The sequence below is a fragment of the Moschus berezovskii genome, chromosome X (genome assembly GCF_049115385.1).
Source record: "Moschus berezovskii isolate FMDL1 chromosome X, NW_MosBer_1.0, whole genome shotgun sequence".
In the NCBI taxonomy this organism is placed as follows: Eukaryota; Metazoa; Chordata; class Mammalia; order Artiodactyla; family Moschidae; genus Moschus; species Moschus berezovskii.
This window is the reverse complement of record NC_142488.1, coordinates 148,253,318-148,278,607: the sequence shown is the minus strand read 5'-3', so window position 1 is coordinate 148,278,607 and position 25,290 is coordinate 148,253,318.

Sequence of the window (25,290 nt, the reverse complement as noted above, 5' to 3'; positions counted from 1 at the left end):
ACGAACAGAAATCATTCTGTCGTTTTTAAGATTGCATCCAAGTACTGCATTTTGGACTCTTTTGTTGACCATGATGGCTACTCCATTTCTTCTAAGGGATTCCTGCCCACAGTAGTAGATATAATGGTCATCTGAGTTAAATTCACCCATTCCAGTCCATTTTAATTCACTGATTCCTAGAATGAATTAGAATGAGAGACGCTGGCCCCGGTGCAACCGATCAGGCAAAGAGGCCTGGCCAAGAGGAGCTACCCCACGCCTGAGGCCAGGTACAGTGGCTGCACTTTGCTGGAGCGGCTGTGAAGAGATTTTCCACGACCAAGGTAAGAGAAACCCCAATAAGACGGTAGGTATTGGGAGGGGGCATCAGAGGGCAGACACACTGAAATCATAATCACAGGAAACTAGTTGATCTGATCACATGGACCACAGCCGAATGTGGTCCACTGGAGAAGGGAATGGCAAACCACTTCAGTATACTTGCCTTGAGAACCCCATGAACAGTATCAAAAGGCAAAATGATAGGATACTAAATGAGGAATTCCCCAGGTCGGTAGGTGCCCAGTATGCTACTGGAGATCAGTGGAGAAGTAACTCTAGAAGGAATAAAGGGATGGAGCAAAAGCAAAACCAATACCCAGTTGTGGACGTGACCGATGATAGAAGCAAGGTCCGGTGCTGTAAAGAGCAATATTGCATAGGAACCTGGAATGTTAGGTCCATGAATCAAGGCAAATTGGAAGTGGTCAAACAGGAGATGGCAAGAGTGAACATAGACATTCTAGGAATCAGTGAATTAAAATGGACTGGAATGGGTGAATTTAACTCAGATGAAATATAAAATAGTAGACTTAAATCCAAACATCTCAATAATCACACTAAATGTAAATAAGCTAAACACACCAACTAAGAGAGAGAGATTATCAAGTTGGATAAAAGAAAACATGACTCAAATATATTCTGTCCATAAAAGCTAAACAATTCAAATGTTCCTCAGTGAGTGAATGGATAAATGGTAATACATTCGTACACTGAAATATTACTTAATATAAAATAACAACTACTGATACAACAGAAAAGCTTGACCTATTCTCAAAGGCATTATGCTACGTGAAAGAAGTCAATAATTTACATACCAGTTTACACACCAGTTCCTGCAATGCAGGAGACGCAGGTTCGATCCCTGGGTCAGGAAGATCACCTGGAGAAGGAAATGGCAACCCACTCCAGTACTCTTGCCTGGAAAATCCCATGGAGAGAGGAGCCTGGTAGGCTACAGTCCATGGGGTCGCAAAGAGTTGGACATGACTAAGGGACTTCATTCATTCAAAAATAAAAATACTAGGTGAGGTGTCCCCAGCAAGGAGGGACCGAGTTCCCTCTCCATCTCAGAACCCAGTGGAAAGCCTCTGGGGACCAACGAGGGCATCATCCCCAAGATTCAGCCGAAGCCCCCTGCCCCCAACTCAGGCCCCAGTGACTCCAACTGAACCGAATGAATTCTAATGAGTGGGTATTGGTGTGTCCAGCCAAAGCAACTGGGTGGTAAGGGTCAGGCTGTGCCAGACACCAAGAGGCAGACCAGTGAGGACAGCTCCCGGTGTCCTGCCAGGAGGAGACAGACAAACCAGACCACTGCCAGCCCGGTCCTGAGAGCCTCAGCCTGCAGGTCCTGGTGCCTGCCGCCGGCGACCCTCGTAGCAGGGCGAGGGAAAGTCCCACACTCACTGGTGAAGAGTTGCTGGATCCGAGGAAAGCCACTGCCAAAGCCACCGAGGAGGATGCTGACTACGATCCAGGTGACACCCACAGTGATGACCAGGGCCACAATGTGAAGGGGGCCTGGAGGCAGGACAGACGTGAACGAGGCCACCTCCGATGGCAACGAGCTCTCCTGGACGACCCCAGGCCTCCTCATGACCAGATCTCCCCATCCACTGGGGAGGAAGGAATGGGAGAACAGAAAGGTGGGGACCTGAGGCCGCCCACCAGGCATGAGAGGTGGACCAGCTCCCGGTAGGTGAAGGAGGAAAGGCCGCTGCAACTGGAAGGCTCTCAGCTTGGTTCTCCCTGGCGGTGTGGAGGGGCCTTCAGAGCCCCTGCTGGAGAGGGCTTTGCCACCCTCCCATGCTGACAGACGGAGAAGGCAATGGCAAGCCACTCCAGTACTTTTGCCTAGAAAATCCCATGGATGGAGGAGCCTGGTAGGCTGCAGTCCGTGGGGTCGCTAAGGGTTGGACACGACTGAGCGACTTCACTTTCACACATTGGAGAAGGAAATGGCAACCCACTCCAGTGTTCTTGCCTGGAGAATCCCAGGGACAGGGGAGCCTGGTGGGCTGCCGTCAGTGGGGTCACGCAGAGTCGGACACGACTGAAGTGACTTAGCAGCAGCAGCAGCATGCTGACAGAAGAGCCCCCAAATCCCTGAGGTCCCCATGTATTTGAGTCCCCGCCACCCTGCCCTCCTTTCTCCTGCAATGATGGAGGAGAAGGTTCTTACCCCTTTAGAAGGCCAGGGAGCCCTCCCTTCCCCTGCTGTGAGCTGGGCACCCAGCTCCCTACCCTGCTCGGGATTCTTGGAATAGCTCTCTGTTTCACTCTTGGTCCTCTATTGTCAACATTCCCCATCTTCCAAAGGCACAGGAAGAAAGGCCTCTTTGGGAATCATGTCCCCAGCCGGCCGCTGGCCTCTGTCTGCTCCCTTCCCCTCCTCACAGCCCCCTCCAGAGTCGCATATGCTGACTCCTTCCTCCTCGCATAGACTTCCCTCCTTGTCTCTCTGTCTCCCGATTTCCTCCACTCTGCCCGGGCCTCGATCAGCCCCGCAGGACAGCCTGTCGCCAAGGTCCCTGGCCCCGGAGCTTCTTGGGGTCAGCGCCCCGGGGTTACCTGTGGACCCTCCTTGTCTTTCAACTTCTCAGCTGGCCATGCCAGGCTGAAGCCCTCCTGCAGAAACCTTTCTGGGCTGGCACCCTGGAAGCCTGTAGGATGCTTCTCACCCTTCTTGTCCTCCAAGACTCTGCCCTGAAGAACTGGGCTTGTCCTGGTTCCTGTCCCACATGGCCTTTTCACCTGCTTCCATGGACTCTTCCTGGATCATGTCATCCATTCTCATTGTCCTTAAGGTATAGCTCTGGTTCCGTCCTCTCTTCTGAACCATATCTATATAGCCAACTGCTACCTTACTATTGCTATTTGGATATTTCACAGATGTCTCGAACTAAATATCTTCTCTCTTCTACCCCAAATAAGTAAACTCTATTATTTCAGTATTTTGTCTTTCAGCAAACAATCCTTCCATTCATACAGTCTGGCAAGTGAAAACATTGCAGAATGACATTGGGGAATCCCCAAATCCTGTGTCCAACCTAGTACTAAGTGACCAAAACACCTGAAATGTGACTGCTTTCCCCATCTCCACAGTTTACCATTTCTACTCTAACTCTGATAGCTCAGTTGGTAAAGAATTCGCCTGCAAAGCAGGAGACATGGGTTCAACCCCTGGGTTGGAAAAATCCCCTGGAAAATGGATAGGTTACCTACCAACTCCAGTATTCTGGCCTGGAGAACACCATGGACTGTATAGTCCATGGGGTCGCAAAGAGTCGGATACAACTGTGTGATTTGCACTTTCACTTTCTTTTCGCTCTAACTCAGTCACCATGATTTCTCACATGGTGATTTTAGTAGTCTCTAGACTGGTCTCCTTGTTCTCTTTATAAATCCCTTATATTCTAGTCTCCATACTAGAGACAGAATAGTTACTCTATACAATACAAATGTGACTTTCCCTCCCTCTCCTACCACATTTATACACACGCCAGTATCGCTTACGATCTTTCAGTGTTCCCCAATGCCCTTAAAATAAAGTCCAGTCTTTAACGAAGTTTATGAACCCTGCAAGATCTATCCTATATTTACCATTTTGATCTCACTTTTTGGTATTCTTGCTTGGTTTTTACCTTCTAGCCACACTGTCTTTCTTTCAATTATTCATTAGTTCTAGATACTAATAACTCTGGGCCTCTTCATATGCTGTTCCTATTGCCCTAAATACCTCTCTGCTCCTTTCACATACAAATGCTTATCTCATTTTTATCTACCTTTTAGTTTTCAGTGTAAACATCCCATTCATAGGTAAATTTTTGCAAATTATTCAGCTCACACAAGATCAGCTGTATACGCTCTTACAGTTCTCTGTAATTTTTCTTTATAAATGCTATACAGGCTACTTTTATGTGACTATTTCATAAATATCCCCCTTCACATTTGAAAGCTCAGCTAAAATAGGGACCATATCTGTTGTTTGCTCATAATGAAAACTTTATTGCCTTTTATGTGCCTGACAGAGTAGGAGCTCATTTTATTCATTTGTGTACTGAATCTATCCTATCTCAATATTGATTAGAGCGTGAAAAAACTCACTACACTATTATTTCAATTGAAAACAGAATTTCCAAAATTAAACTTTGGTAAGAAAATAAGGGAAAATAAAACAAGTTATAATAAGTGATATATAGATTATAAATTTCAAAGTCTTTAAATAAAATCTAGCCTAGAGTGGGAGGAGGCAATGGCAAGCCACTCCAGTACTCTTGCCTAGAAAATCCCATGGATGGAGGAGCCTGGTAGGCTGCAGTCCGTGGGGTCGCTAAGGGTCGGACACGACTGAGCGACTTCACTTTCACTTTTCACTTTCACACATTGGAGAAGGAAATGGCAACCCACTTCAGTGTTCTTGCCTGGAGAATCCCAGGGACGGGGAAGCCTGGTGGGCTTCTGTCTATGGGGTCACACAGAGTCGGACATGACTGAAGTGACTTAGCAGCAGCAGCAGCAGCCTAGAGTGAGTTGGTTCATCCAGTTTGAAAGGTATCACAATTTCCTATTTCTTTCCCTTGCTTCAACAAAGTATCTTAGAAAATCATCCAAAAAAATAAAAATAAAGAAATAAAAACATCATCCAAAAGCCACTCTTTTCAATTATTTAACGGTGTAATTTTCTCCTCTCCCACTTTTGGTCCTTTTTTTTTTTTTTTTTTTTGCTCTAAGGGAAAGGGCTGTTTTGGAAGTTGGCGAAGAAACATAGACTGTTAATTTGCTAAGTATTTGCTAAGGGATTTCTCCAGCCAGAAAAATAGGACATTAGAAGTGGATACTTTATAGATTAACATAATAGAATCACAAGTAGACAGGCCAGTATCTTACTCAGCATGGTTTTTCCTCACCCTGCTGAAGGATACTAGAGTCATTCTATTGCAGTTGTCAAAGGTTTTTCTTTTTTTCTCTCTCTCTCTCTTGAAATAAGATTTATAGGAATTTTCTTCTAACTACATTTTAGAAGGTTGGAAGTAGAATGATTTTCTCCTAAATTCAGAGCACATACAATAAAGGTAACTAACTAACACTGTGCTCAGTTGTGTCCGACTCTTTGCGACCCCATGGACTGAAGCCCACCAGGCTCCTCTGTCCATGGAATTTTCCTGGCAAGAATACTGGAGTGGGTTACCATTTCCTCCTCCAGGGGATCTTCCTGAATCAGGGATTGAACCTGTTTCTATTCCATCTCCTGCATTGGCAGGTGGATTCTTTATCACTAGCACCATCTGAGAAGCCCCAATAAAGGTAAGGAGAGAAGAAATTCTGCTACACTAGGGAAAGTCCCATATGATAACAAGCTTATTCAGCCCAGAAGTAAAGTCCATTGGAGTCTGTAGGAATCCTCACATTTCAGTCCAGGCCATTTCAATCAATGTGGCAGTGCCGAGATATCCCCGGAAATATCTTTCTTTGCCTGTTCAAAAAACTTACAAGCTTATATGAAAGGTACCAGTACAGCCAAGCCACAAGTATAAGGTTTCTTCAAAGAACCAAATCTTGTGTGTTGTCTTTCTGGTGGGAGTTTCCCAAAGCTACTGGATTGGCCAGAAGAAAATAGTCATTCAGTAGGCATTTCAGTCTGTTAATGGGAGTAATACAGGAGTCTACCATTAGGAGATCCACAAATTATTGGCCAAGAAAACAAACAACCTTTTTGCTCTGATAAGACATTTATTGGAATGACTCCCCAGATACACAATGGAGCATGATGAAGTTCCCAGAGGTTGCATGTGACTTATAGGTTTATAGGAGTTCTTCTTTCTGATTATAACGACTTTAGGGGACTGGAATATAACTCCCCTTTTCTTTCCTAAGTTTGAAACCAATTCAAAGATGGAGAAGTCATGCACATGAAGATCAAAATGTCATCTTTATTACTGATAAAGCAAATGTTGGAGAATGTGCCTTCCTTAATATTGCACAATCCATTTACAGGCAATACTATACAACCTTATGTGAAAGACAGTCCATATAAAATGTAAAGAATAAAGAATGGGGGGGGGGAATGTGGGTTTCTTGTAGGCAGTGGCAACCAAGGGAACAGGAGAAGGAAGAAGCTTGGTTACAAATGATCAGTTTGGGCTCTCAGTGAAGTGAGTCACCAGAATTAGTAAATGAAAAAATAAACAGGTTCCTGGAGAGTGTAGGGAAAATTTTTTCCTCATGGAAACCATAAGAGAGTGGAAAAGTTGGTCTTCACCTTTTAGAACATCAGTTTTTCACCTGCAAAATCGAATGTTCTAGAAGTCTATGTCTACAGGTAATTAAATATTTCCAAACATTGCATCAGTATTTTTACTGAGTGTTCATTTTAAACGTGATGCTACTAGCAACTTTATGGTACCTTTGCAAATGAGTCTTTATAATTTGTTGGTGTTTCTCACTGTGAACATGCTGTGGAAGATGCAATTATACAAGTCTATGATTCAATTAACGCCTATAATTACTGATCTGAATTGGCTAAAGCCCATCTAGAAATGAACAAAATAAAAGGAAAACATAGGAAGAACACAAAAGGGGTCCAAGATATCTGTATGGACAATGGATAACATAAAAGCAGTGGGCATCCAAAACTACAGAAGTTTCATATTTAATGGACCCTTGCAATTTCAGAATCTGTAGAAGATAATTGGCATCATTTGTCTCAAATCATTTGACACTAGGGTTCATAGAAGGAAAGCAACTTGCCAAAAATCACAACAGCAAATGTAAGCACAGGGACAGAAGTGGGTTTAAAATTCAAGTCTTTTGTTCTTTTTTAATATAAATTTATTTATTTTAATTGGAGGTTAATTACTTTACAATATTGTATTGCTTTATTTAAGTCTTTTGATCCCACTACAAGATATCCCACATTTATTTGTTGACCATCCCTCACATATGCTGATTAATATGGGGAAAATGCTTGGGCCAATGCTACATTAACATGTGATTTTAAAAAAGATCAGAATTTTTGAGCTATTATTTTGCCCCCATCCTTTCTGTCAAAGACAATGATTTTTACACTGGACATATTAAAATTATGAAAAGGAACATTTTAAGCCCAATATAGGTGATGAAACAGAGGAAAGTATGTAGTTCATGCAATCAAGTCTCCTGACCAGATAATTCATAATTATACTGAGAAAAGTTATGGATGAGACTTTTTTGGTGATCTTTAAAGACTTGTGGAAAATGGAAGAGGAATTCTAAAAGGTGATCAACATCACTAATCATCAGAGAAATGCATATCTAAACTATAATAAGCTCTCACCTCACACCTGTTAGGATAGATATTATCAAAAGATAACAAGTGCTTAGAGAATGTGGAAAAATTGGAACCTTTGTACACTGTTGATGGGAATGTAAAATGATATAATCGCTATGGAAAACATATGGGGGGTCCTCAAAACTTACAAATAAAACCATCATACGATTATCACTCTGGGTATATATACAAAAGGATTGAAATCAGGATCATAAAGATGTATCTGCACTCACATCTTCACTGCAGTATTATTCGCAATATCCAAGACATGGAAACAACCTAAATGTCCATTAGCAGATTAATAGACAAAGAAACTGTCGTATAAACACACATTGGAATACTATTCAGCCTTAAATAGAAGGAAATCCTGCCATATCCACAATACCTGAAGGATATTGTGCTAAGTGAAATAAGCCAGCCACAGAAGGATAAATACTGCATGATTCCACTTACATGAGGTATTTAAAATAGTCAAGTTCACTGAATCAGAGAGTGGAATGGTGGTTGCCAGGGGCTGAAGAGAGGGGGAAATGGGGAGATGGTGTTCAATGGCTGTAAAGTTTCAATGCTACAAGATGGATAAGTTCTAGAGATCTGCTGTACAACATAGTGCCTAGAGTTAACAGTCCTGTATTACACACTTCAAAATTTTGTTGAGTGTAGATCTCATGTTAAGTATTCTCATCTTGATTTTTTTTAATGGACAAAAGACTCCTCATCAAGGATATACAGATGGAAAATGAGCATATGAAAAGATGTTCCTCATCACATGTCATCAAGGAAATGCAAATCAAAACTGCAATGAGCTACTACTACACACCTATGAGAATGATGAAAATTCAGTGACGGTGAGGCAAACAGAAGCTCTCATTGATTGCTGGAGGGAATGCAAAATGGTACAGTCACTTTGGAAGACCATTTGTCAGGTTCTTACAAAACTAAACACATTCCTACCGTACGATCCAGCAATTATGCTCCTTGTTATTTACCCAAAGGAGGTGAAAACTCAGATCCATACAAAAACTGCACAAATGCTTCAGTTCAGTTCAGTCGCTCAGTCGTGTCCGACTCTCCGCGACCCCATGAATCACAGCACGCCAGGCCTCCCTGTCCATCACCAACTCCCGGAGTTCACTCAAACTCATGTCCACAGAGTCGGTGATGCCATCCAGCCATCTCATTCTCGGTCGTCCCCTTCTCCTCCCGCCCCCAACCTTTCCCAGCATCAGAGTCTTTTCCAGTGAGTCAACTCGTCGCATGAGGTGGCCAAAGTATTGCAGTTTCAGCTTTAGCATCAGTCCCTCCAATGAACATCCAGGATTGATCTCCTCTAGAATGGATTGGTTGGATCTCCTTGCAGTATAAGGGACTCTCAAGAGTCTTCTCCAACACCACAGTTCAAAAGCATCGATTCTTCGGCGGTCAGCCTTCTTCACAGTCCAACTCTCACATCCATACATGACCACGGGAAAAACCATTGCCTTGACTAGACGGACCTTTGTTGGCAAAGTAATGTCTCTGCTTTTTAATATACTATCAAGGTTGGTCATAACTTTCCTTCCAAGGAGCAAGCGTCTTTTAATTTCATGGCTGCAATCAGCATCTGCAGTGATTTTGGAGCCCAAAAAAACAAAGTCTGACACTGTTTCCACTGTTTTTCCATCTATTTCCCATGAAGTGATGGGACCAGATGCCATGATCTTTGTTTAGAGCAGTTTTATTCATAATTACCCAAACTTGAAAGCAACTAAGATGCTGTTGGTAAGCAAATGGAGAAATAAACTGTGGTCCACCTGGACAATGGAATAATATTCACTGCTAAAAAGAAATGATCTATCAAGCTATGAAAAGACATGCAAAAGCCTAAAGCCTAAATGCATATGACTAAGTGAAAGAAACCAACCTGAAAGGGCTACTCTATACTGTAGGTTTCTGGCTTTAAGGCATTCTGGCAAAGACAAAACTATGAAGACAGTAAAGGCATCAGTGGTTGCCAGGGGTTTAGGAAGGGGAGGGAGGGATGAATATGTGGCACACAGGGCATTCTTAGGGCAGTGAGACTACTCTGTATGACAATATAATGACAGACACATGTCATAGGGCTTGTGTTCAAACCCATCAATTGTACAACACAAGAGTGGACACTAATGTAAACTATGGACCTTAGTAAGAACATATCAATACTGGCTCATGAATTGTAACAAATGTTCCACTCTGGTGAGGGGTGTTGATAATGGTGAGGTTATGCGAGTGTAGGGTCAGGGTCTATATAGGAAAAATACATCTCTGTACTTAAAGCTCAATTTTGCTATGAAACTAAAATTTCCTTTAAAAATAAAGACTATTCAAAATAGAGGCTAGGAAATATACTCCTTAGTTTCAACAGAATAAGGGGAAGTTTCAGAACTTATAAAATGTGATCTCAGTGTAAAGTTTAGTCAGGGCTTTAGAACTGATTACCAAAAAGATGCCAACAAAGGTCCATCTAGTCAAAGCTATAGTTTTTCCAACAGTCATGTATGGATGTGAGAGTTGGGCCATAATGAAGGCTGAGCACCAAAGAACTGGTGCTTTTGAACAGTGGTGTAGGAGAAGACTCTTGAGAGTCCCTTGGACTTCAAGGAGATCAAACCAATCAATCTTAAAGGAAATCAGTCCTGAATATTCATTGGAAGGACTGACCCTGAAGCTGAAGCTCCAGTACTTTGGCCACCTGATGAGAAGAGCTGACTCATTGGAAACGACCCAATGCTGGGAAAGACTGAAGGTGGGAGGAGAAGGGGACAACAGAGGATGAGATGGTTGGATGGCATCACAGACTCAATGGACATGAGTTTTAGCAAGCTCTGGGAGATGGTGAAGGACAGGGAAGCCTGGTGTGCTGCAGTCCATGGGGTCACAAAGATTCGGACATGACTGAGCAACAAGAATCAAAAAGATACATTGATGACAATGGAAAACAAGCGATCATTAGGAACTCAACATATATTACCAGAAGTTTTGATAGACTATTCAAATTTCCTACTGAAAACTCCATGCTGATTTTTGATCGAACAAAAGGCCCAAGTTACTATGAATACTCTATTTTGGTAGCATATGGTACAGCTAGCAATATGCACCAGGCATGATGCACCATGACAAGCAGCTTTCTTTTCCCAAAGCATCATAATTTGCATGGTGTGCCCCCTTGGCCACAGTATTACATTAAGAAGCTCAATTAACAAAAAATGATATATAACAATATTGTCAGTAACTGGCATATATAGCTGGCCAGTCACAGCTTTCCCACATTGCCTAATTCATAGTCTTTTGTACATTGTTTGTTTATCCCCTGGAGAAGTGCATGGCAACCCACTCCAGTATTCTTGCCTGGAGAATCCCTTGGACAGAGGAGTCTGGTGGGCTACAGTCAATGGGGTTGCAAAGAGCCAGACACGACTGAGCGACTACCACAACACTTGTCTCACTCATAATGACCAAAGTTGTAGAAAATATTGCTGTTTGGGAACCACGATCTTTGCTCTGTCTCCTATTAAAATCTTGCCCTTCCCACCTTGGTGTGCCTCAGTTGATTACTGTACTTGTTACTTCTGGAGTTACTGGCATACCTTTAATCTATGTGTTAATCACTCTCAATTACTCTGATACATCTCCCTTCTCATTCTAGGACACACACACCCCACCTCATTTTCCTCTTCTATTTCCATGCAGAAACATATTTCAGGTTTCCCTTTAAGCCCTTCTCCTCAAGCAAGCCAGAGACACATCTTCACTAAATCTTCCTGTGTACTTAATGGTAAGTGACAGGCTTCCAACTTACAAGTCCATGCATACTTACACACATGTTTCACTTCTTTCCTAGGGTTATTAGGTTAGCATATAAGATGAATGCTGTATACATAGTAATAGTGTATCTATATTGAACAACACAGGCTTGACAATGTTTCATGTGATATACTTATGAAAACAACAAGAAGGTAATAACACAATTAGATGCTGCTGCTGCTGTCACTTCAGTCGTGACTCTGTGCGACCCCATAGACGGCAGCCCACCAGGTTCCCCCATCCTTGGGATTCTCCAGGCAAGAATACTGGAGTGGGTTGCCATTGTCTTCTACAATGCATGAAAGTGAAAAGTTAAAGTGAAGTCACTCAGTCGTGTCCATCTCTTAGTGACCCCATGGACTGCAGCCCACCAGTCTCCTCCATCCATGGGATTTTCCAGGCAAGAGTACTGGAGTGGGGTGCCATTGCCTTCTCCGACAATTAGATGAGATCACAACTAATTGAACAATTACACCAAAATAGTTCTGCTTAAGGATTCATCATGAGATTCATGAGGATGAAAACTGTAGAGTTTTTGTTTGTTCAGTACATAAAAAGTGCTCAAGAAAAGTCAATTAAGGGACAAAAGGTATCAAATATAGGGAGATATGTAGTTTTTGGTTTATTAAAAAAAAATTTTGCTGATGACCTTTATAGGGATGAAGAGAGCTGAAATGGGCCCAATATTTTTTAAAAATGAAATGTGATAATGATCAATGGAAAAATCCTTCAAATATACAGGATGGCTCAGACTTAAGAGCTTCATATGTGAAAAAAAGACTTAGGGGATTCATTTAAAATTAAGTCTATGAGTCAGTAGCCTGTAGTTCATTTTTAAAAGCTGGTAAAATTTCAGTCTTCTTTAATAAAAGGATGGAATATATAGGGAGGTGTAAAAATTCTAGTTAAATTTGCTTTGACCAAATCCCACCTGAGTGTTCTGAGAGGCAAATTTTAGCTTTATAACAAGTGGAACTACATAAACAGACTTCTTTCCTTGAGGGGCAGTAAGTTGCACAACAGTGGGCATATTCAGAGAATATAAAATCTACTTGGAAATATTGGAAACTCCCAATTGGTGTGTTGTTTTTGCAACACTGTTTCTTCACAAATAGACTATAGGCATGTAATAAGACATGAATTCCTTCAACTCTCAAGGTGATCAGACATGGCTTTGGTTGCTTCTAGCTGCAAGAAGACTTACCTGTATGTCCCAATCAGATACACAAAAATTATCTTTATTTGTATCATGATGCAAAAACAAAATTAGGAACCACTATACAACAAGAACTCTGGTTTCCTTTCAACTATGACAAATTAATTGTGTAGGTCATTATTAGAGTTGTCACTAGAAAGTCCAGTGTTCTTTCTAAATTACAGCACCTAAATTAAAAGAGAGTAAAACATCTATAGAAACTTGAAGCAAAGTATTAATAAACATAACTACTATGGAATTGGACTTAGAGAAAGATGGTAAAGAAAACCAATGGGATAGGCTACTTTTCTAATGATCTGGTGCAAGGAAAAGAAACCCCATCCTTCATGCATGGACAGTAGAATTAAACAGAGGCAAATAGGGCTTCCCTCTACTTAAATGAATCTTGAATCAGTGTGTATCTCCAGAGGGTTAGTCTCTCTAAGTCTTCTGAAAAAGAGTATAGATACATTTTGACCAGCAAAAGACTAAATATGAAAACTCCAACCAAGAACCTCCCAAGTAAGGCATATCTGGGTGAGATGCAATTGAAAGAAGGCTTGGAAATGTGGGGGACAGTTTGAAGGCAATGAAGATTTGAGAGCCAGTAGTAAGGGAGGTTGGAAGGGCACCAAAGAAACCTTGGCTGATTTCACACTTTGGCAGCACTTCTGACAAACTTCGGCCAGTAACCTCTCCCAATGCAATGTTCCCTTTGGAAAATATGATGCAGAATTTACTAAAACCAACAAATGCTTTTCACAGAATCAATACTGATATCTCTTCAAATCAACTTCATATGTAGTGAGCAAAGAAGAAAACAGAGTTTTATACAGGCAGGAGTTTGAAAACACATCATGCTCATCGTCATGTTTTGTGCTCATGACATGAGGTCCTTAAGGAAAGAAACTGTCTTGAGGTTTCGTATTTGCATTCTATGGTCTAACAGAATACAGCACAGATAGGTAGACTGATAATAGATAGATAGAGACATAGATATAGATAGGCAGATGGATAGGGACGCTGGATATCTGTTCAAAACAAACGTTTGAATTAAATTGTTGGATAATTGTTAAGACTTGGAAATGACACCCATTAGAAGATAGAGAATGATTCGTCCTAGCCCTTGGCATGCTCTTCCTTCTCCCTCACCAACCCTCAAGATAACCCCATCCCCCAGAATATTAAGAGAAGCAATAACCTGTCTGCGGAAGAAACTGGCTTCTTGCCGCAGGGATCAGAATGACTCAGGGGAGAGAGTGATTAACAAAAACATTATCAGGCTAAAATATTACTGCTTAAATCATGAGCAGCCTGGAGTGAAAACCATTTAAAATAAGCAACTGTCTTCCTCTTCCCAGCCCATCATTCCTCTATGTCTCTTAATTCGACATTCCGAAGCCCCCAGCTTCCTCATTACCTTTAAAGTATCACACTCAGCAGGTTATCTCTGCAGCTTTCAAGGCCGCAAAAGGTGGGAATATGGTGGTTCAGCAGGAGGATGGAGATATATGGTATGGAGTGTGTCAAGTGTGTTATATGAAAGGAAAAGGTTGCTATGGAAGCAAAGATCAGTTCAGTTCAGTTCATTTCAGTCATGTCTGACTCTTTGCAACACCATGGACTAGCACGTCGTGCTTCTCTGACCATCACCAACTCCTGGAGCTTGCTCAAACTCAGGTCCATTGAGTCGGTGATGCCATCCTCTGTCGTCCCCTTCTCCTCCTTCCTTCAATCTTGCCCAGCATCAGGATCTTTTCCAATGAGTCAGTTCTTCGCATCAGGTGGCTGAAGTATTGGAGCTTTAGCTTCATCATCAGTGCTTTCAATGAATATTCAGTACTGATCTGCTTTAGGATTGACTGGTTGGATCTCTTTGCAGTCCAAGAGACTCAAGAGTCTTCTCCAACACCACAGTTCAAAAGCATCAATTCTTTGGTGCCAGCTTTCTTTCTGGTACAATTCTCACATCCATACATGACTACAGGAAAAACCATAGCTTTGACTAGGCGAACTTTTGTTGGCAAAGTAATACCTCTGTTTTTTAATATGCTATCTAGGTTGGTCATAGCTTTCCTTCCAAAGAGCAAGTGTCTTTTAATTTCATGGCCGCAGTCACCATCTGCAGTGATTTTGGAGCCCAAGAAAAGTCTGTCACTGTTTCCATTGTTTCCCATCTATTTGCCATGAACTGATGGGACCGGATGCCATGATCTTCATTTTTTGAATGTTGAGTTTTAAGCCAGCTTTTAAACTCTCTTCTTTCACTTTCATCAAGAGGCTCTTTAGTTCCTCTTCACTTTCTGCCATAAGGGTGGTGTCATCTGTATACCAGCGGTTATTAACTTTTTTCCCAGCAATCTTGATTCTAGCTTGTGCTTCATCCAGCCTGGCATTTTGCATGATGTACTCTGCATATAAGTTAAATAAGCAAGGTTACAATATACAGCCTTGACGTACTTCTTTCCCAATTTAGAACCAGTCTGTTGTTCCATGTCTGGTTTTAACTGTTGTTTCTTGAGCTGCATACAGATTTCTCAGAAGGCAGGTAAGGTGATCTGGTATTCCTCTCTTTAAGAATTTTCAACAACTTGTTGTGATCTCTGTCTCCTGTACAATGTCATGAACCTCCATCCATAGTTCTTCAGGCACTCTGTCTGTCAGATCTAATCCCCTGAATCTATTTGTCACTTCCAGTGTATATTCATAAGGGATTCTATTTAGGTCAAACCTGAATTGTCTGGTGGTTTTCCCTACTTTCTTCTATTGAAGTCTGAATTTGGCAATAAGCAGTTTATGATCTGAGCCACAGTCAGCTCCCGGTCTTGTTTTTGCTGACTGTATGGAGCTTCTCCATCTTTGGCTACAAAGAATATAATCAATCTGATTTTGGCATTGACCATCTGGTGATGTCCATGTGTAGAGTCGCCTCTTGTGTTGTTGGAAGAGGGTGTTTGCTATGACCAGTGAATTCTCTTGGCAAACCTCTGTTAGCCTTTGCCCTGATTTATTTTGTACTTCAAGGCCAAACCGTCCTGTTACTCCAGGTATCTGCTGACTTCCTACTTTTTCATTCCAGTCCCCTAAGATGAAAAGAACACATTTTTATGGTGTTAGTTCTAGAAGGTCTTGTAGGTCTTCACAGAACTGTTCAACTTCAGCTTCTTTGGCACTAGTGGTTGGGGTGAAGACCTGGATTACTGTGATATTGAATGGTTTGCCTTTCAAACGAACAGAAATCATTCTGTCATTTTTGAGACTGCACCCAAGTACCGCATTTCAGACTCTTTTGTTGACTATGAGAGCTACTCCATTTCCTCTAAGGGATTCTTGCCCACAGTAGTAGATATAATGGTCATCTGAATTAAATTCATCCATTCCAGTCTATTTTAGTTCACTGATTCCTAAAATGTCGATGTTCACTCTTGCCATCCCCTGCTTGACTACTTCCAATTTACCTCGATACATGGACCTAACACTCCAGGTTCCTATGCCATATTGTTCTTTACAGGATGAAATTTTACTTCCATCACCAGTCACATCCACAATTGGGCATTGTTTTTGCTTTGGCTCCGTCTCTTCATTCTTTCTGGAGTTATTTCTCCTCTCTTCTCCAGTAGCATATTGGGCACCGACCAACCTGGGGAGGTCATCTTTCAGTGTCCTTTTTGCCTTTTCATGGACATGAGTTTGGGTAAACTCCAGGAGTTGGTGATGGACAGGGAGCCTGGTGTGCTGCAATTCATGGGGTCACAAAGAGTCGGACATGACTGAACAATTTGAACTGAAATGAACTGAACTGAAGCAGAAGACAAAGAAGAGGATCAGCCATAAAACAAAGAAGACACAGGGACAATATGGAGCCCAAAGAGAGGTAGTTACTCTGGAAGCCTCAGGATAGTGTTGAGTATCATGGTTTAAAGAAGAGACTGAAGGGGACTTCCTTGATGGCACAGTAGATAAGAACCCCCCTGCCAAAGCAGAGGACATGGGTTCGATTCCCAGTCCAGGAAGATTCCACATTCTGAGAAGCAGTGAAGACTGTACACCACAACTACTGTGCCCATACACTGCAACTACTGAAGCTCCTATACCTACGAGTACCTTCGAGCCTGTACTCCAAAACTAGAGAGTAGTCCCCACTCAACAAACTAGAGAAAGCCCACCCGCAGCAGCAAAGACCCAGCAGAGCCAAACATAAATAAATAAACAAAAATCAACTGAGGGTAGAATTTTTCTTAAAAAGAGATTGAAAGCAAAAGAGAGAAGAGATGTTAATATAAGAATTACCACAGGAGGTTAAAATTTTTTATCAAGATACAACATTCATGAACCTTGTGTACTACTAAATAAAATTACACATATGTATATATGTCTGTGTAACTCCTATAAAGATATAGAACACATCTAACTCTCAAGAAAGTTCCCTCTGGTCCTTTCTGATTCTATATTCCACTTCTCCTTCCAAGAGGAATTCCCCTATTCAGACTTTTTATTATTACAGATTTTGTTGTTGTTGATAAGTCACTAAGTCATGTCCAACTCTTCTTGAAACCCAATGAACTGTAGCCCGCCAGACTCTTCTGTCCTTGGGATTCTCCAGGTAAGAATACTGGAGTGGGTTGCCATTTTCTTCTCCAGGGGATCTTTCTGACCCAGGGATCAAACCCATGTCCCCTGCTTGGCAGGCAGTTTCTTCACCAATGAAGCCCATTATAGATTAGATTTGCCTTTTCTAAAAATTGACATACATGGAATAAAACAGTATGTACTCTTTTGTGTCTGGCTCTTTTTATCAGTAAACTATTTTTCTTATTCATTCATATGTGTCAGTAGCTTGTGTGCTGTGCTCAGTCACTTCAGTTGTCTCTGACTCTTTGTGATCCCATGGCAGAAAACAAAGAGTAACAAAAAATCTCTTGATGAAAGTGAAAAGACCCTGATGTTGGGAAAGATTGAAGGCAGGAGGAGAAGGGGATGACAGAGGATGAGATGCTTAAATGGCATCACCGACTCAATGGACATGAGTTTGGGTAAACTCCGGGTGTTGGTGATGGACAGGGAGGCCTGGCATACTGCGGTTCATGGGGTTGCAGAGTCGGACACGATTGAGTGACTGAACTGACTGACTTACTTTTGACCCCATGGACTGTAGCCTGCCAGGCTCCTCTGTCTATGGAATTTTCCAGGCAAGAATACTGTAATGGGTGGCCATTTCTTCCTCCAGGGGATCTTCCCAACCTAGGGATCAAACCTGCGACTCCTGCATTTCAGGCAGATTCCTTACCGCTGAGATGCCAGGTAATGGTTTTCAAGTAAGTTTTATTCATTGTATTATTGATAGACTTTTGGGTGGTTTCCAGTTTGGGGCTATTAAAAATGACGCTTTTCTCATCAGTCATGTATATGTTTTGGGGTAAACATGCATAATTTCTTTTTTTAAAGGTTTATTTACTTTTGGCTGAGCTGAGTCTTGGTTGCTGCATGTGTGCTTTTCTCTAGTTGTGGAGAGTGGGGGCTAGTCTCTATTTGCAGTGCACAGGCTTCTCATTGTGGTGGCTTCTCTTGTTGCAGAGCATGGCCTCTAGGGCAGGTCAGTAGTTGTAGCACATGGGCTCAGTAGTTGCCGCTCATGGGCTCTAGAGCACTGGCTCAGTAATTGTGGTGCATGCACTTAGCTACTCAGCGCAGGTGGGAACCTCCCAGGTCAGGGATCAAACTGGTGTCCCATGAATTGCAAGACATACTCTTAAACACTAGACCACCAGAGAAGCCCAGAGTTTCTTTCTGTTGGGTATGTATTAAGGAGTGAAATCGCTAAGTATTTAGTAATACTTTCAGCTTTAGTGCATGTGTGCACAGTTGCTTCAGTCATGTCTGACTCTTTGAGACCCCATGGACTGTAGCTCACCAGGCTCCTCTCTCCATGGGATTTTCCCAGCAATACTACTGAAGTGGGTTGCCATGCCCTCCTCCAGGGGTCTTCCCAACCCAGGGATCGAATTGGCATCTCTTGCATCTCCTGCATTACAGGCAGATTCCTTACCACTGAACCACAAGGGAAGCCCTCAGCTTTAGTAGATATTGTCGAATACTTTTTAAAGAAGTTATTTCACTTTATACCCTCACCAGCAATGTATAAGATTCCAACTGTTCAATAAACTTGTTAACACTTTATATTATCTACTGTTTAAGCCATTTTGGTGGATGAACAGCAGACACATTGTTTGGTTGTTTAATATGCATTTCTTGATGTTGCTGCTGCTGCTGCTAAGTCGCTTCAGTCGTGTCCGACTCTGTGCGACCCCATAGATGGAAGCCAACCAGGATCCCCCGTCCCTGGGATTCTCCAGGCAAGAATACTGGAGTGGGTTGCCATTTCCTTCTCCAATGCATGAAAGTGAAAATGAATTCACTCAGTCATGTCCGACTCTTAGCAACCCCATGGATTGCAGCCTACCAGGCTCCTCCATCCATGGGATTTTCCAGGCAAGAGCACTGGAGTGTTAAGCATCTTTTTAATATGTTTATTGGTTATTTGGGTATCTTCTTTTGATATGTATCTGATCAGGGCTTTCCCACATTTTAATTGGGCTATTATCTTTTTTAGTTGATTTCTAAGTGCCCATATATTCTGAACAGGAGCCCTTTGTCATATATACATATTACAACTATCTTCTTGCTGATGTTGTTGCTGTTCAGTCGCCCAGTCCTGTCAGACTCTTTATGACCCCAGGGACTGAAACATGCCAGACTTCCCCATTCCTCACCATCTCCCGAAGTTTGCCCAAGTTCATGTCCATTGCATCAGGGATGTCATCCAGGCATCTCATCCTCTGATGCCCTCTTCTCCTTCTGCCTGCAATCTTTCACAAAATCAGAGACCTTTCCAACAAGTCAGCTGTTCACATCAGGTGACCAAAATACTGGAGCTTCAGCTTTAGCATCAGTCCTTGCAGTGAATATTCAGGGTTGATTTCCCTTAAGATTGACTGATCTCCTTGCTGTCCAAGAGACTCTCAGGAGTCTTCTCCAGCACCACAGTTCGAAGGCATCAATTCTTTGGTGTTCTGCTTTCTTTAAGGTCCAGCTCTTGCAACTGTACATGACCACTGGGAAGACCATAGCCTTGACTACATGGACCTTTGTCAGCAGAGTAGTGTGTCGTCTGATTTCATGGCTGCAGTCACCATCCACAGTGATTTTTAGAGCCCCAGAAGAGGAAATCTGCCACTATGTCCACATTTTCCCTATTTGCCATGAAGTAATGGACCTGATGCCATGATCTTACTTTTTAATATCTAGTTTTAAGCCAGCACTTTCACTCTCCTGCTTCACCCTCATCAAGAGCCTCTTTAGTTCCTCTTCAATTTCTACCATTAGAGTGGTATCATCCGCATGTCTGAGATTGTTGATGTTTCTCCTGCCTATCTTGATTCCAGCTTGTAACTCATTCAGCTTGGCATTTCTCATGATGTGCTCAGCATATAGGTTAAATAAACAGGGTGACAGCAGACAGCCCTGTCATACTCCTTTCTCAATCCTGAACCAATCAGTTGTTCTATACAGCATTCTAAATGTTGCTTCTTGACCTGCATACAGGTTTCTCAGGTAAGATAATCTGGTGTTCCCATCTCTTTAAAAACTTTCCACAGTTTGTTATTATCCACACAGTCAAAGGTTTTAACGTAGTTGATGAAACAGAGGTGGATATATTTCTGGAATTCCCTTGCTTTCTCAAGCGAATGCTGGCAATTAGATCTCTGGTTTCTCTGCCTTTTTTAAACTCAGCTGGACATCTGGAAGTTCTTGGTTCACATAACACTGAAGCCTAGCATGCAAGATTTTAAACATGACCTTACTAGCATGGGAGATGAGTGCAATTGTCCGATGGTTAGCACAGTCTTTAGTACTACCCTTCTTGGGAATTAGGAATAATCCTGTGGTCACTGCTGGGTCTTCCAGATTTTCTGACATATTGAGTGCAACACTTTGATAGCAACATCCTTTAGGGTTTTGAATAGCTCTACTGGAATATTTAGTTTTAATATTTTAATATTACATCCCCTAGCATTATTAACAGCAGTGCTTCCTAAGGCCCACTCGATTTCACACTCCAGAATGTCTGACTCTGGCTGACTGACCACACAATTGTAGTTATTTGGTTCATTAAGATCTATTTTGTACAAATCTGTGTATTCTTGCCATCGCTTCTTGATCTCTTCAGTGTCTACTAGATCTCTACCATTTCTGTCTTTTATTGTGGCCATCTTTGGGAAAAATGTTCCCTTGATAGTTCCAATTTTCCTAAAGAGATCTCTAGTCTTTACCCTTCTGTTGTTTTCCTCTACTTTTATGCACTGTTCTTTGAAGAAGGCCTTCTTGTCTCTCCCTGCTATTCTTTGGAACTCTGCATTTAATTGGATGTACCTTTCCCTTTCTCCCTTGCTTTTTACTTCTCTTCTTTATTCAGCTATTTGTAAAGCCTCCTCAGATTAAACACTTTGCATTCTTTCTTTTCTTTTTCTCTGGGATGGTTTTGTTCGCTGCCTCCTGTACAATATTATGGACCTCCATCATAGTTCTTCAGGCACACTTTTAACTAGATCTAATCCTTTGAATCTATTCATCACCTTCATTGCATATTCAAAAGGTTTTTTTTTTTCAAGATATACCTAGCTGACCTTGTGGTTTACCCTGCTTTCTTTAGTTTAAGCCTGAATTTTGCTATGAGAAGCTGATGATCTGAGCCAAAGTCAGCTCCAGGTCTTGTTTTTGCTGACTGTATAGAGCTTCTCCATCTTTGGCTCAGTTCACATCAGTTCAGTCACTCAGTCAGGTCTGATTTTTTGCAACCCCATGGAGTTCAGCACACCATGCTTCCCTGTCCATCACCAACTCCTGGAGCTTGCTCAAACTCAGGTCCATCAAGTCGCTGATGCCATCCAACCATCTCATCCTCTGTCATCCCTTTCTCCTCCTGCCTTCAATCTTTCCCAGCATCAGGGTCTTTTCCAATGAGTCAGCTCTTCGGATCAGGTGGCCAAAATATTGGAGTTTCAGCTTCAGCATCAGCCCTTCCAATGAACACTAGGGACTGATTTCCTTCAGGATTGACTGGTTTGATCCCCTTGCAGTCCAAGGGACTCTCAAGAGTCTTCTCCAACACCACAGCTCAAAAGCATCAATTCTTTGGCACTCAGCTTTCTTAATGGTCCAACTCTCACATTCATACATGACTATCGGAAAAATCATAGATTTGACTATTGAATCTTTGTTGGCAATGTCTCTGCTTTTTAATATGCTGTCTAGGTTGGTCACAGCTTTTCTCTCAAGGAGCAAACATCTTTTGATTTCATGGCTGCAGTCATCATCTGCAGCGATTTTGGAGCCCAAGAAAATAAAGTACGTCATGCTTTCCATTGTTTCCCCGTCAACTTGCCATGAAGTGATGGAACCGAATGCCATGATCTTTATTTTTCGAATGTTGAATTTTAAGCCAGATTTTTCACTTTCAACTTTGGCTACAAAGAATGTGATCAATTTGATTTTGGTATTGACCATTTGGTGATGTCCATGTGTAAAGTCATCTCTTGTGCTACTGAAAAAGGCTATTTGCTATGACCCGTGCATTCTGTTAGCAGAATTCAATGAGCCTTTGTCCTGCTTCATTTTTTTCTCCAAGGCCAAACTTGCCTGTTACTCCAGGTATCTCTTGACTTCTTACTTTTGCATCCTGGTCCCCAGTGATGAATAGAACATCCTTTTTGGTGTTGGTTCTAGGAGATCTTCTAGGTCTTAATAGAACTGATCAACTTCAGCTTCTTCAGCATCAGTAGTAGAGGCATAGACTTGAATTACTGTGATGTTGAATGTCTTGCCTTGGAAACAAACCGAGATCATTCTGTCATTTTCTGAGATCGCACCCAAGTACTGCATTTCAGACTCTTTTGTTGCCTATGAAGGCTACTCCATTTCTTCCATGAGATTCTTGCCCACAGTAGTAGATATAATGGTCATCTGAATTAAATTTGCCCACTCTCATCCATTTTAGTTCACTGATTCCTAAGATATCAATGTTAACTCTTGCCATCTTCTGCTTGACCAAGTCCAATTTACCTTGATTTATGGACCTAACATTCTAGCTTCCTATGCAGTTCTGTTCTTTGAAGCATTGGATTTTACTTTCACCACCAGACACATCCACAACTGAGCATCGTTTTCTATTTGGCCCAGCTACTTCATTCTTTCTGGGGCTATTAATAGTTGTCTTCCACTCTTCTCCAGTAGCAAACTGGACACCTCTGAACTGGGGCAGTCATCTTTCGATGTCATATCTTTTGGTCTCTTTATACAGTTCATGAGGTTCTCATGGCAAGTATACTGGGGTGGTTTGCCATATTGCCATATGGTTTGTACATATTACAATTATCACATACCCTGTGGATTTCCTTTCTCTTCTTAGTATCTCTTGATGAACAGAAATAACACAAACATATCATATGCCACCATCCTCCCAGGAGACAAATTTACCTCTTTTATGGGGCAACAGAAGCCACCGGATAGATAGGAGTTCCCTAATTTTCTTGCCACTAACCTTACACTTCCTTACAGCCTTGACGTTAAGGCTGTATATTGTCTCCCTAAGGCTGTATATTGTCTCCCTGCTTATTTAACTTATATTCATAGTACATCATGTGAAATGCTGGACTGAATGAAGCACAAGCTGGAATCAAGATTTCCAGGAGACATATCAATAACGTCAATTATGCAGATGACACCACCCTTATGGCAGAAATAGAAGAAGAACTAAAGAGCCTCTTGATGAAAGTGAAAGGGGAGAGTGAAAAAGTTGGCTTAAAACTCAGCGTTCAAAAAACTAAGATCATAGCATCCAGTCCCATCATTTCATGGCAAATATATGGGGAAACAATGGAAACAGTGACAGACTATATTATTTTGGGCTCCAAAATCACTGCAGGTAGTCACTGCAGCCATGAAATTAAAAGACACTTGCTCCTTGGAAGAAAAGTTATGACCAACCTAGACAGCATATTAAAAAGCAGAGACATTACTTTTCCAACAAAGGTCCGTCTAGTCAAAGCTATGGTTTTTCCAGTAGTCATGTATGGTTGTGAGAGTTGGACCTTAAAGCAAGCTGAGGGCCGAAGAATTGATGATTTTGAGCTGTGGTGTTGGAGAAGCCTCTTGAGGATGGTTGGATGGCATCACCAATTCGATGAACATGAGTTTGAGCAAGCTCTGGGAGTTGGTGATCAACAGAGAAGCCTGGTATGCTACAGTACTGGGGTCACAAAGAGTCAGACACGACTGAGCAACTGAACTGAACTTACACTTCCTTTCAACTTATTAGAATTGGAGACCACAGAGGAAGGACAGAAAGACCAGAGGAAGAAGCAAGTGAAGAATGTAAGTGAAGAACCAGTGAGGTTTACAACACAGCAAATGGCAAGGGGATTTTCTTTATTTGAGGAGGCATTGTTAGCTTTTGAAACCCAGGACCTGAACCTAGAATGGTACATGAATGTTACAGTAGGTGTTCAGAATGCAATCCACTGCTACTGTGTCATCTATGGCGAGAAATAGAGTAACTACCCAGACATCACTGGACTGTTTCTTCAAGAGGGTGGATAGAATTGAGTCCAGCAAGGAGCCAGACACTGTGCCATCAATGCAGGCATTGCAGTTTTCCCTCTTGTCTCCTACTGCTCTTGACTTTTCAGCTCTACTATCTCCCACCTCATCTCCGTCCTCTAGTCAGTAACCCTTCTTGACTGTTCACTGGATGTCAGCTCCTGGATGCCAGCTGTTGTACTGCACTACTGCACTGCACTTTTCAAGGTGCTGTGCTATAGATTAAAAATGTTCCCTTTATTTTTTTTTGCTTGTTTACATTTTACATATTATTTGTGTGAAAAGTATTAAAAACCTATTACAGTACAGTACTATATAGCTGATTGTGTTATTGGGTACCTAGGTTAACTTTGTTGGACTTACAAATTGGACTTATGAACATGCTGTCAGAACAGAACTCATTCATATGTAGGAGACTTACTGTAATAGATAATATATATATAAAACTTCATGTATATATAAATGGTTTCATATTAGACACACCTTTTAAAAGTTACTTTTTTCACTTAATTTTATATTTTTATGATGTATCTATATTGTTGAAAACAGATCTAGTCCATTCACTTTAACTGTATATATACGTGTGTGTTTGTGTGTGTACATACATATATATGATTTTTCTTAGGATTTAACTCAGAAATTAAATTCTTAAATGTCTGAGTGGTGTGAGGTATTGATCTACATTTATCTGTTTCCCTAAGAGCCAATTATCTTAATTCCGTTTATTGAAGAGTCAGTCATTTCACCCACTGACTTTTTGTTCTCTATGTGTCATATAATAAATTACATTTATACATAGTTCTGCTTATACATTCATTATTTTCTCCATCAGTTATTTGTCTATTCACGTATGCCTTAATACTATACAGTTTTGTTATTATGGATTTGTAGTAAATTTTGCTATCTACTAAATCACTGCAGATGCTGATTGCAGCCATGAAATTAAAAGACGCTTACTCCTTGGAAGGAAAGTTATGACCAACCT